Source organism: Nannobrachium achirus (assembly GCF_963921795.1).
Source record: "Nannobrachium achirus genome assembly, chromosome: 21".
NCBI classification, from domain to species: Eukaryota; Metazoa; Chordata; class Actinopteri; order Myctophiformes; family Myctophidae; genus Nannobrachium; species Nannobrachium achirus.
The window spans coordinates 54,364,277-54,377,295 of NC_137828.1; the positions used below are offsets into that span (position 1 = coordinate 54,364,277).

At 41.2% G+C, this 13,019-nt stretch overlaps 1 protein-coding gene and 1 long non-coding RNA gene across 2 annotated transcripts in view; one reads left to right on the forward strand and one right to left on the reverse strand.

Annotated features, from left to right (window-relative positions):
* LOC308306797 (cadherin-12-like) overlaps positions 1-13,019 on the forward strand; it is a gene marked incomplete at both ends in the record, with an annotated part of 155,622 nt that overhangs the window by 129,103 nt on the left and 13,500 nt on the right. The gene's annotated exons all lie outside the window — the stretch shown is intronic.
* On the reverse strand, positions 616-2,155 carry LOC308307046. The gene is made up of 3 exons (XR_013963198.1): positions 2,107-2,155; positions 1,679-1,920; positions 616-1,553 (listed from the first exon to the last, which is right to left on the reverse strand). It is a non-coding gene; the product is annotated as an uncharacterized lncRNA (long non-coding RNA).

The window sequence follows — 13,019 nt, forward strand, 5'->3', positions numbered from 1 at the left end:
GTTTTAGAGGGGCTTTCAACAGGATAATCACAAGGTTTGTGTGCTTTATTAAGATAAAGTACCAAATAAATTAGAACAACCAGGCTGACCGCATTTAAGACAAAGTGTCTTTCCTGAACAAAGTCTGTGGATTAACTTCAAGTGCGTTGTTAGTGAGTTGGCATTGGCCTGAGGGACTTTACAAATAAAACAAAACATCTCAGTATCAAATCAGTGCATCATCAGAGCACTCAGATAACAATATACTTTTCAGTATTAAAATTCAGTGCAGCATCAGAGCCCTCAAAATAAATCTTCTCAGTTTAGCATCAGAACCCTCAAAACCATCTCAAAAGTATCAGACATCAGTGCAGAATCAAGAGCCGGGAGTCTCTGGTAGGGGACCCAACCGGTAGGAGACAATATAATCTCAAAAGTATTAAATAAATAAAAACAAAATAAAAATAATAATCAGTGCAGCATCCGAGCTCTCATTTATTTGACCCTGGGATTGACCTTGGTGGTAGCAGCATCTATCTGGTAAACAGCACTTTGCAAGAAGTGGTAGACATTAGCCAGATCCCGGTTGTACGAGGTAGCGAAGACGAAATGATTTTTAAAAAACGTGTCGAAAGAGGCAAGGGAGTCTGGTGACTTACACGGGATTGCACGTTTGTCAATCACAATGAAGTATTTGTGTATGGTACACCTCTGGGTCCCCACAGCCAGTAGATAGGGTTGACGACTCTCGTGATGCTGTCCAGATGCCCCTCGACACTGGTCCCAGTCTGTGACAAGAGAACTTCATTAGTCATGTTATTACAATTAATATGTTTGCAGTTTAGAGCCCCAACTTTATGAGATAGCCACCAGAATCACTTCTTGCCACAAAATGCAACCAACAACATTCTGCCTTATCTTTATTCTGCTAAATGTAAAATAAATAAACATATTCATATCGGTGTATCTCAGGCTGATGGGGATAGATCTGTGGGGGGCGAAAGCAGACAATTATCACAGGGCAGTCGCTGATTACAGATGAGCATGGTTATCGCATGATTTCACAAAAGTATAGTTTTAAGGGTGACTATTAGGGACAGAACAGTGAGCCATCTTAAACTTTAATTGAACTATAACCTTACCTAGATGAACTTCACAAGGTGGTCAATGGCTTGTCGGGCTGAGAGCTTCCCTGGTCTCTTGTTGCGGCCTTGAGGTGAGGGTGGCATGAGGTGGATAAGGCAAGATGGAGGACATCTCACTGTCCCATCCTGAAAATACAAGGGAGAGAAAAAAACCCAGACATTTTTACTAAAATCTCTTCATTTTGGTTTCGAAACCAATTCCCTCTTCCATTAGTATTAGTCATTTAATTCCAGCATACCATTTTCCAGTTGTCCTGTTGGGATTCAGCTTTATGAAGCAGATCTTCAAGGTCGCCTGTCTGGGTGAGGCCATGGCTTTGTTCAAGGACTTTCTGCCTGTAGCGAGTAGGCCCCTTTTCCAGGAACTTGGAAAAGGGGCAGCGATGCAGCGATGTCATCACCAAACATCAGACTGAAATTCTGCTCCATCTGCAGACAAGATGGAATACAGACGACAACATGGCATACATTTTTAATATGTTCACCTTATGACCAGGGCTGTGATCTGTTTAAAGTCATTTTTCATTTCAGTTCGACTTTAAGGCAATACATACCATTCCCGCAATGTCAAGAAATCTTGGAAAGGTGGTGAATATTTCAGAGGACTTCACTGGGTCATGAACCATTGCTTGGCGATGGGTGAAGGTGTGTTTCATCTTCTCCTCGACGATTGCTTCATCAGTTGTATGGTTCATCAGTGCGATGGCCTCACAACACTGGGTTTTGACAGGGGATTCTGACACTCTGTAATGATCCTCTCTCCTCCAGGTTTGGCCATCAGAATGTTTTCAATCATCTAAGTGGGAGGGGGGAAAAGGGGGGGACAGGGATTTGGTGGCCAAATATATTTACAGTAGCACAAATGTAAACCATGCCCCCCATACTTCTCCGCAATTGTACTTTGCCATTTACCCCCCTGCTGCCCCCTTTATCAGAATCACCATCTTGATCTCCATTTCAAACAGTCATCTGCAAATCTTACCTGAGCGAGATGAGTCAGGTCAGCTCTGTTCCTTTGGGCAGGACACAGCTGCAAAATGGTGGTGTCATCAGTCCCCATTGTCTGCACTGGAGCTGAGAAAGGCTAGTTTCAGTGAGCCTCACTGAATCTAGCATGTTGACATAACAGGAGTGATTATAATAACATGTGATTAGCAAGAGGGGATCATTTGTGTTAAGAGTAATGTAAAAGAGATATTATAAATAAATATTGCGTGCCGGATCAAACAACATGAAGTGCTTTTGCGCACTGCTGCCAGTAGCCTACTTATTTAGCGTCTGGTACTAACTCTGCTGTCACGTACTGCAGTTGTTCTCAAACTTTTCAGGCCGCAACCCCAAAAATAATCATATTTTAACTGGGGACCCCCCACCCTGACGAGCACTAAGAGTTGGGACAGTACATTTTGTATAACACTGTTCTATTGTGAAAGTCTAGCAGATCTACATGCTCACAACGCCTCGCATTGCGAGGCTTTGTGAGCATGTAGATCTTCTATTTTCACAATCTCTGAGTCTAATATTTGATCATTTGGCCCAATGTTTAGTCTGTCATTTTAGAGGTATTAAAAAGTCCTTAAATTGTCACTTTAGAAATGTGCAAATACCCTCTATACACTTAAAGTTTGTTGGTTTGTTTACTGTTGAGAAAACAATGATTAGCCAATCATCAGGGGACCCCCCAAAATAATTTAGGGACGCCCCTGGGGGTCCCGACCCAAAGGTTGAGAACCACATTTCTAATACCTCAAAAGAACAGGGGAACAAAGGAAAGAAAAGACCGTTATAACATTAAAAGTAAACAAATTATATAAAAACTGGTCAAACGTTGCCCAAATTGTCAAATGATATAAGAGGCAACAATTGTGAAAATAACAGATCTACAAGCTCACTGCATTCCAAGTGCTTGTCAGGGTGGAGGGTCCCCAGTTCAAATATGACTATTTTGGGGGGTCCCCAGTTCAAATATGATTATTTGGGGGGCTTAAGTGGTTAACAGTCAACAGGATCACTGATTACATTAATTATGAGAAGCAGTGTTCTTGGTGACATCACCACCAACAAGTGCCACAGGATATAAATAACAACAAGTGGGCTTGAGACCAGTATATTATACCAAAACTTCATAGGATAGACCAAGGATATTCTCCTCAAAAATATAAATAAATAAAAAATACCAACAGTACAAAGGCAGGGCCCTTAGCCAATGAGGCTAAGGGCACAGGGGTATATATTTGTGCCCATATGAGCCCACACTGTTTTGTATGAACAGTATTTCTAGTTAAGAACTGGTTCTCAAACTGTTTTTTTATTTAAAGGACCCCCTGTTTTTGCCAGACCCATGAAATGGGTAGGCCTACATAAGCAAATGTCGGTCTGTCCGGGTTTTCTATATAAAGGGTATATATGATGATGACATGATGATGACATGCCTACAAAAGGCATGATGTCATAAATGATGATGACAGACAGGGGGTCTGGCACAACCAGGTTGACCTGGTCTAGTTAGTATGCATATGGCCATGATCCCCCATCATCCATAACTCCCAGAGCTGCCAACCCTCACGCAATGAGCGTGAGACTCACGCAAATGACCCTCTTCTCACGCTCTCACGCCACACATCGTATTTCTCACGCCGTCATATCACCAGCCGTCACAAAGTGGAAAACTGCGTCAAATCAAGTGTCACTGAGACATCCACTTCGGCCGCGATTTGAGCAATTAAAGGGCTTAAAATACTGTATATCTGTAGCCTAATGATTAGATGCGTCGCTGTGTGTGCGTGAGCGTCTGGTGTGAGGAACGCTGCGTGCACGTTCCTGCGCACATCATTCTCTACAGTAAGATCGACAGGAGGATCTACAACATTAATTCAACTCGTCCAAAATGAGCAGGCAGTTAAAATGAGGAGGGACTTTTGGATGGATGTGTGTGCAAAAATAACAGATCTTCAAGCAAACGACGTGTTACTTGCAGCTTAATGTAATATTTTTCTCATCCTAGTAAAGCCAGATTAAAGTATCAAACTCCCTGTAAAATGCAACAGAATACAGGAAATAACATCTACTCTTTTATTTTTTTTCTGGGGGAGGACCCCCAGACCCCCCAACAAAATTTTCCACAGTAGGCTATAGGCTATTAACTACATTTCTGCCTCAAAATTACATATTCATTATTGAGGGTTAGATTAGGATAATTAAATAACACCCACCTAGAGCAACATACTGTACCTGGTTGGTGTAATGTAATAGTGACTCCAAGGGTCGATAAAATTATAATAATAACCAAAATTATTGTAATATTTGTTGAACATATAGGCCTATATATAATTTATTACAAATGGAACCAGATGGACCTGTTAGGGTTAATTTGGTTCCATTTGTATACTCTACTACCATTGCTAGCTAACATTAGCCACAAATACCACACACACACACACACACACACACACACACACACACACACACACACACACACACACACACACACACACACACACACACACACACACACACACACAGTATTGAACAGCTGCTAGCTAACTTTGGCTCTGTTAGCCACAATACCACACAACAGGCTGCAAGCTGTGCACAAATACACAGCAAAGCACCTTCTGTTAATACAAAATAAAAAAACGTCCACTTCTATCAAAAGGGAAGCTTATCTTACACATTTTGAACATTCAGTTCCATTAGGATGTAGTCTACTGTAAAAACGTTAGCATCAGCTAGTGTTAGCATTAGCTAGCGTTAGCATTAGCTTAGTTGTACTGGTTGGATGAACCTTTCAGAAAAATACACACTTTGTACAAAAACACTGCAGACAACATTCTTAAGTAACATACAGTACATGTAGGTTACTTTATCCAGTGGCTATGTTGTTTCACCTACCTAAAAAGGATAAAGTCCATGAGAGCATATAACTCCTGGTTGTTCTTCTCTTCAGCACTGACTGACTGAGGTTCAAAATGGCAGCCAGCCCAGACTGGTTCAAACCAGTTCCAAGTCGTTCCAATAGCTCCTCTCTGTCTTGAGGAGCAATAGATGAGCAGCAAATGAGCAGCAAATGTTTCCTCTGAGAAAGTATAATAATAAGGATATGCCCCGCCTCCTACAGAGCTCTGTTTCCTGCTAGATCAAAGCAATATGTGATGTCACTGTTCTCATCCTTCCCAGTTGTTGTTTGGGCAATTAACCCTTTGACTGACTGCTGCTGAAGCAATAATGCATTGTTTTTCATGAACTACTGTACACTTATCTAAAGATTAGATCTGATCAGATCAGATCAGGGGTCTTCAACAGGGGGTCCGCGACCCCTAGGGGGTCCGCGGGGATACTGCAGGGGGTCCCCTAAAAAAGGGGGGGAAAAATATATAGGATATATATAAATATATAATTTATTTTAAGAAAGAAAAAAAAGAAAAAATATATATTTTAATAGCATTATTATTATAGCAGTATTGAAAGCACAATGTGATTTTACACAATTTTATACATAAATATACAATATATGTTGTAGCCCCCTTCCCTACCCTACAAGGTATCTCAGTTATAACTATTATAATTATAATAAACATACTATAAAGTGTTAGGCCTATACATCATTGGAAAAAATACTATTTTTGTCAATACTGCATGTAGAAATACTCTGTAACAAATCATTCTAAATTTACTTAAAGTACAAAACTGTTGGTATGAAAATGTATTTAAAGTGCAAAAGTAGAAAGTACTCATTATGCAGAATCTTTGAAAAGAGCAGATCTACAAGCTTACAATGGCATTGGTAACATTTTTGAGAGGCCATTTTTGCGACCGTTAGGTCGCAGTTACTATCAAAACCTTCACTGGCAGTCTGTCTGCCTGTCCGTCTGTCCGTCTGTCCGTCCGTCCGTCCACATCACGGCACACCACACTTTTGCCCTTCTCCACAACCGTTGCCCCTATCCATGCCAAACTTTGCACACACACTCCTTGCCTGACAATCCACAAGCTCCACCCCTCCAGAGACCCCTGGAGCTCCAGGGACCCCCAGGGACCCCCTGGCGCCACTGCCAAAAAGTCAAAAGTAGCCGATCATACATGTGCTTATCTCCTGGTTAGGGAGTCTTACTGGTATTGTTCTGCTCCAGGATTCTGGCTACCCCCCCTAAATCACATGCACTGAGTCAGAATATGCAGGTTTTATTCCAATGCGCAAACAGGAAGTGTCTCAAAACTGCCACTTCCTGGTGTGTTTTGGGTATTACGAGTTGGTAGGTGCTCCGATATATTTTTTTCTCATGTCTGCATGTCATTTTAAGCCTCAGGTCGACATTCAGTAACCCTAATATCCTATCGTGATTTTATAGTAATTCAAAGGAGGCTAACCCTAGTTTAATCCTAGGAATGTCGCACAGAAATAAAACACACCTCCACGTGTTCGTCTCGGTGAGCTATTCAACATACTAAAAGATGCGCCCTTGACACATGATGGTTTCGGACTTATAACACGAAATAGCTAACCCTAGGGTCAGCTATTTCGCGTTATAAGTCAAAGACGATGCGACATCAGACCTTGGTTCCGAGATATGTTGTAGAGCTCTCCGAGACGAACGTGTGGATGTCTTGGTTATCCTCCTACAACCTTTCTTCCCTGGGATCTCCAATTTGACTAAGGGTCATAGAGTCTATAAACGTTAGAGCACATTGAATGCCAGGCCAGAGAAAGCTATCTCCTCACAGGAGTGTCTGTGTGGGATGAACCTTATACTGGCGTGTTCAGCTCGCAGAGACGAACATGTGTATTTGTGTGTGTGTGTGTGTGTGTGTGTGTGTGTAACTCCTCTATACGACACTCCTGTGCCGAGAGAACGGCCCCTAAAGTTAGAATTAGGGTTAGCCCTCTAGGGGTCATACATCAACGCGTTCGTCTCAGCGAGCTGATCAAGAATCTTTTTGCCATGTGTCTGTGCGTCCCCTAGAACCCGAGCTAGCTCTTTTAGAAGGGTTAGAAATCGACTAAAGCATTTTTACGTGACGGGATAAGACTAAGAAAGATCTAACTGATCAGTCTTGATCACATGACTAGCGATTTGTGTGAAATTTGAAGGAGTAATATAAGAAAATATGTATTACGTAAGTCGGCCTGCTGGTGGCGCTATAAAAGGCATGTGACAAATGTAGGGCAAAGTTGAAGTTTTAGTCATGCTGCATAAATTGTTGAAACTCATGTAGTAGTAATAATATCTTAAAATGTAACTAACTTATAATGGTTATCCCCCAAATTAGCATTCTATTGATGCAGACCCTTAGTTTTCATTAGATAACGTTTCTGTAAGTTCTATACTTTATCTTAATAAACTATCTGATACATTGCTTTTAACATTCTTAAATTGGCATGAGATTGGTTCTGTATGTGATAAAATTGAGACATAATTTATCTAATTGTTGGTATCATTCGAGAGCTTGTACTAGCTAGAATGATATATACTTAAGACATTTTCTGAATATGCTATAAATAAAGCAAGTGAATTAAAATGAGCATTAAACACAAATGCATGATCAAATGAGAATGATTGAAGACTGCATCGTTTATAGCTATATACTGGCCAATCTGAGTCTTTAATGTGACTTAAATGAGATAATCTTGAGAGCTCTTTTACAGCTCAACAGTGGTCATTCTGAGACAGACCTGAGATGTAACAAAAAGCCTTAATTGAGCTTTAAATGAGATTATATTGAAAGCTATTTTTTATATCACTTGGAGCTAAGTTTGAGACGCAACAATCCAGATGAATTGAGCAATATTTGAGACATTATTGAGCTCTCCTGTATAGCTCATCAGAGCTTCCATCTGAGGCATGTTGCTCCCCAGAAATAGAGGAGAAACAGGAGCAATACCTGAGATCTCCTTTTTGTATCACCTTGATCTCATTTGTGGCTTGAGAAACAAAAGAGCAATAGATGAGGGCTCAATCATGGATTCTGCTTTCCTCTGCTTATGGTGATGCGAGTTCAGATCAATTGCTCCAGCCACTGAGGAGAAACGCTGTGACAGACACTCAGACACTCACTCAGACATTCGCAAAATTATAGTATAGATGAAGGCTCTGTTCCATTCTGGTCAAACAGAGTCAGGGTGCGGGTGCATGTTGGTTCACTGGAAACACTCTGCTACACCAGTGGGTCTCAAAGTGGGGTCCAGGGACCCTCATGGTTCCTTGAGGGGGATCCTAATTGCCCCTCCATTTGTGCACTCTCTTTTTCATGGAGGTCCTTGAAATTAAAATGTTTGAGAACCACTGTGCTACACTAAATGGAACAGAGCCTTTAGCCGTTAGTGGAAATACTCAAGCAAAGTAAAACTCTAGCCACAAGCTCAGTGGCCTTGTGGTTAGAGTGTGTGCCCTGAGACTGGGAGGTTGGGCTTCGATCCCCGGCCAGGTCATACCAAAGACTCTGACAAATGGCACCCAGTGTCTCCCTGCTTGGCAGTTGGCACACAGCATCAAGGGTTGGATTGGGGGTAAGTCCCTGCGACATACTAGCGTCATGCCCACGGGGTGTACTTGTACATCATGCTAAGGAAACAAGAGATATTCTCCTGCCCTAGAAAAAGTAAAAGTACCTCAATGTTGTACTTAAGTAAATGCACATAGTTACTTTCCACCACTGAAATGTACTGTTGGCCCGTCACAATTATTACATAATCACAAAATCATTATTATTTGAGATGATAACAATATTTTTTGTTTAAAATGTAATAAATGTGTATATATATATATATATATATATATATATTAGGTATTCTTTTGTCATACTGCCCCATGCAACGTTTGTATACGAAGCCTAAAGGCTTTTTCTTTTTTCATAACACAATTAAATCGAGACAATAAGCACAATTAATTGGGAAGTACAATGTCCTAATCGTGATCGACTGCTCTACTGACACATGATAGCAAGATGACCTCTGGGTATACTGTATAGGACGACCACCGCAATCGGAGAGCAGCCACTTATATGCCTCAGGTAACGAGGACTGTTTTCTGGAGCTCACTGAGTGGGACTGAGTTACTAGGGCCCAAGGTGGAGGGGCCTGGAATTATTTTATACTTTAGCTATATATATATATATATAGCAGATATACAAGCTCACAGCTCAGCACCGAGTGCCGCGCTGAGCTTGTAGATAATTTTTATGCTTGTAGATCTATTTTTGAAAAGTCATGAAAATGTGTGCAAATCTTTGAACATATGTATTTTTGAAGTGAACATTTGTAACTCAAATTTTGCTTCTGGGGGGTCCCTGGAACTAAATATTTTGAGATGGGGGTCCGTGGCCAAATACATGTAATTTTGTGTGTCCTTCACATGAAAAAGTTTGAGCACCACTGGTATAGAAACAAAGGTTTTTCAAAAAACCTTAGAAGGATTTGAAATATTCAAAGACTTGCACAAATGTTAGTGATAAAAAAAAAAAAGCAGATCTACAAGCCGCGCTGCGAGCTTGTATATATGCTAGTTTTCAATAGTTAAAGCACAACATGTAAGTGAATCCTTGTACCCTTGCAACACCCCTGCCCGTAATACTCTGCCTGAGTGTATAGACTGTATTTGGGATGATGTATTTGGGATGCGGTGGAGTGTCTGCCCGCTGTGTACGGCGTAAACCACCTGTGCCTGTAAATTAGCCCATTAAGCAGCATCTATATGCAGCCGCCGTTTTGGAGCGCAGAGCTCCGTTGGCGGTCCATCAAATAGCCATGGGTTTCCTCATTACACTGAGCAGGGCTCGCTGGGATCCAATGTCCTCAGCCCGTTTGCTGCATGGAGGCGCTGGGACGTGATCATAACCGCGTCTGTGTCTTGTGCCTGCACTGCCATGCACTGTGTTTGTGTTTGACAGCTGTCTTTTAACCCAGAGTTTCTCAAACTTTTTAAGGCTCAGGACCCCTGAATTACATTGATACTAGCACCTTACATTTATGTCATGGTTTGTACAGTAAATCTTTACCCTTATAAGATCCAGTATGTCAACAAGGAAAACTTGGGAAAACATCCGTGTCCATTAGGACAGATTGAAATTAACTTTATACTATAACCACTTGAACCCCATATTACAATTCATTGGTATTGATAAAATTGATAAAAGTGTTCTGCGTCACAGCACCCTAGGGTGACATGGCACCCACTTTGACCTGAGGCCAATTCTACACAAATGCCTTCTAAATCAGTAGTGGGTCAGTAGTGGCTTTGTTAGTTTTAAGTAGCGACAAAATTGATATATCGTTGTTGTTGAGTGGAAACATTGTAAAATAGCCGATCTACAAGCTCACGAGAGATCACAAAGAATACAAGCTCACAGCATGGCAAGAAGTGACACTTTAAGCTCTAAGAGTTTTCCTAAAAAATAGAGACTAAATCTAAAACCTCAGATGCCGTTTGAGCAATTCTGAAGGAAGCCATCAACTGCAGCAGGCAGTGTTTTTCCTAATTGGCTCATATCCCCTTTAATTTCTCATCCCTTCTACCTTGTCCTCTCTGTCCTTCCTATAGTTACTCACTTCTCCTTTCCTCGTTTCTCCTTTTCCCGTCCTCTCTGTTCCTAGTCTCGCGTGGCCAGACAACTATTCCACAATCTCTGAATGTTAGTACATTATATAGAGATTGTAACTGTACGCCTCCAGAAATTCCAGTCAGGAAACTGGCATTTCAGTTCACGAAAATATATTTTAAAATATCTATTTTATTTCATGATTTCGATTTATATTAGGATACATTTGCACGACTATAAAGACGAAACGGAAGAAGGCTTCACTTCTGCTTTATATTTTACTCATGGTCAGAGCTTCCGTGTCCCTGACTGTATGACCGTTAGCATTTTAATATTGTGGGAGGCCATGTCTGGCCATGCGCCATACTCTGTTCCTGTCTCCTTTTGCCCTCATTTTCTTTCCTCCCCTATTCGCCTCGCTCCTCTTCTCCCCTGCTCTGAGCAGAGGCGTCAATTGGGTATGGCAAGGTATGGCAGCTGCCATACCTTGGCTACAGGGGAAAATAATAAAATGAACTTAAAATAAATCCATCATGCCTGTTCTTCGCGCACGTGCAAGACACCAGTCATTGTGCCATACCTTAGCTTTTGCTGAACTGACACCACTGACTCTGTTCATCATGTTCTCAGAGGAGTGTGACTCCACCATGTGTTGCACACAGCTGGTGGATGATAAAAGATTGTGGGTCTTGTCTTGTAGAAAAAAGCCATCATAAGTCTCCCTTGGTGATTAGCTGCGCTCGCTCGGCTCTAAAACACACAAAAACCCTTGTTTTTGAAGCACGCCACGTTGGCACAAAACCTCGCACGGAAAGTACTCTAATCTATGACCAAGACCCAGCCAAGCGAGATAAAACGGCTAGACAATATTTCTGTGTGAAAGTGTCTAGTTGGGGGAGAGAGGGTTCAAACTGGGATGCTTTAATAAAGTAGACCATCGCAGCATGTGGTTCTTCCTGGCTTTATACTGTTTACAATGAGGGCTTGTTTTCTGCTTCCTCTTAGGAGTGAATAACGGAGAGGAAGGAGCATAGACATAAGCCGCTTTGCGTTGCGTTGCGACGCATTGTGAGCTTGTAGATCATAGCCCAGTGACGTCATAGCCCTTGAAATGCGCACTTCAAAGTGTGAATCCCTCGGATTGGAAAGCGGCTATAGAAAGGTAGACACCTCCTTCGACTCTGATGCATATGCATCGAGGGACCAAGGGAATCACGTGTGCATTGCTTCCACATGCGTCACACATAGGGAAGTTGCTAGGCCAATCAGAGGTAGGTGGGGGCGGGTCTTTACGTACGCAGCCTGTAAGAACAGCTGAGCCACGCAACATCGGAACTAACTGGCTCTGTTGAAATGAATTGTAGTCCTTGGATAAGTCCCGGAAAAGTCGCGCTGCGAGTGGCCAGTAGTCACTTGACTGGCAGCATTCCCTTGGTTTTTCCAGGAAGTCCGGACTACAATTGTTGCACATCGCTCCAATTAACTGCAGAGCCGAACGAGGCATCTAGCTTTTTATATCTGTGGTAAGGAGGACGTCAAACTGGGCTGCTTAGAACTGTGGCAGTGGTGACATGGGAAATGCAATTTTTCTAATGGTCCTATGTGACCGTGTGCAAATGTGCACTAGTTCTGGGGAATGTATTGGATAGGATATCTGTAATGTTATGTTTACAGTTTACATTTTACAGTTTAGGCATTAAGCAGACGCTCTTAATCCAGAGCGACTTACTTATGTTATTACAATGTATGACATATTGCAATAATCAATATGTAAACAACTAATTTGGAGATATATTAATTTTCAAAAGTTTCATTATATAGAAACAATGTGATGAAAACATATAAAGTGTCAAAATAATCTGTCTTTCCATAGTTCCACTATAGTGCTGATGGAGTAGAAGTCCTGTATATAAAACAACAAAAGTATTGACATCAAAATGTACTCTTCAAAGCACCAAAAGTAAAAGTACTCATAGTGCAGAATGTCCCATTCCACAAGTTCAAAATGTATAAAGAAATCTTAAAAATAGACGATCTACAAGCTCACAATGTGTTGCATCCTGACACGTTGTGAACTTGTAGATCTGCTATTTTCAAATGGCTGAAATATATATAGGGCTGAAGTGGTTAGTGTGTTTTGTAATGAGTAATGCAAACTAGAGTTTTCAAATAAGTGTAGTGGAGTAAAACACAATATTTTAATCTGATATAGTAAAAACAAATGTTAAAATTGTAAATACTGAAGCAAGAAAAAAATACCTCAAAATTACATTACATTACAAAAGTACAGTACTTGAGTACATAGTTACTTTACACCTCTGCCTATGCATATTATACATGGAAAGTGTGGTTGGTTGGATGGAC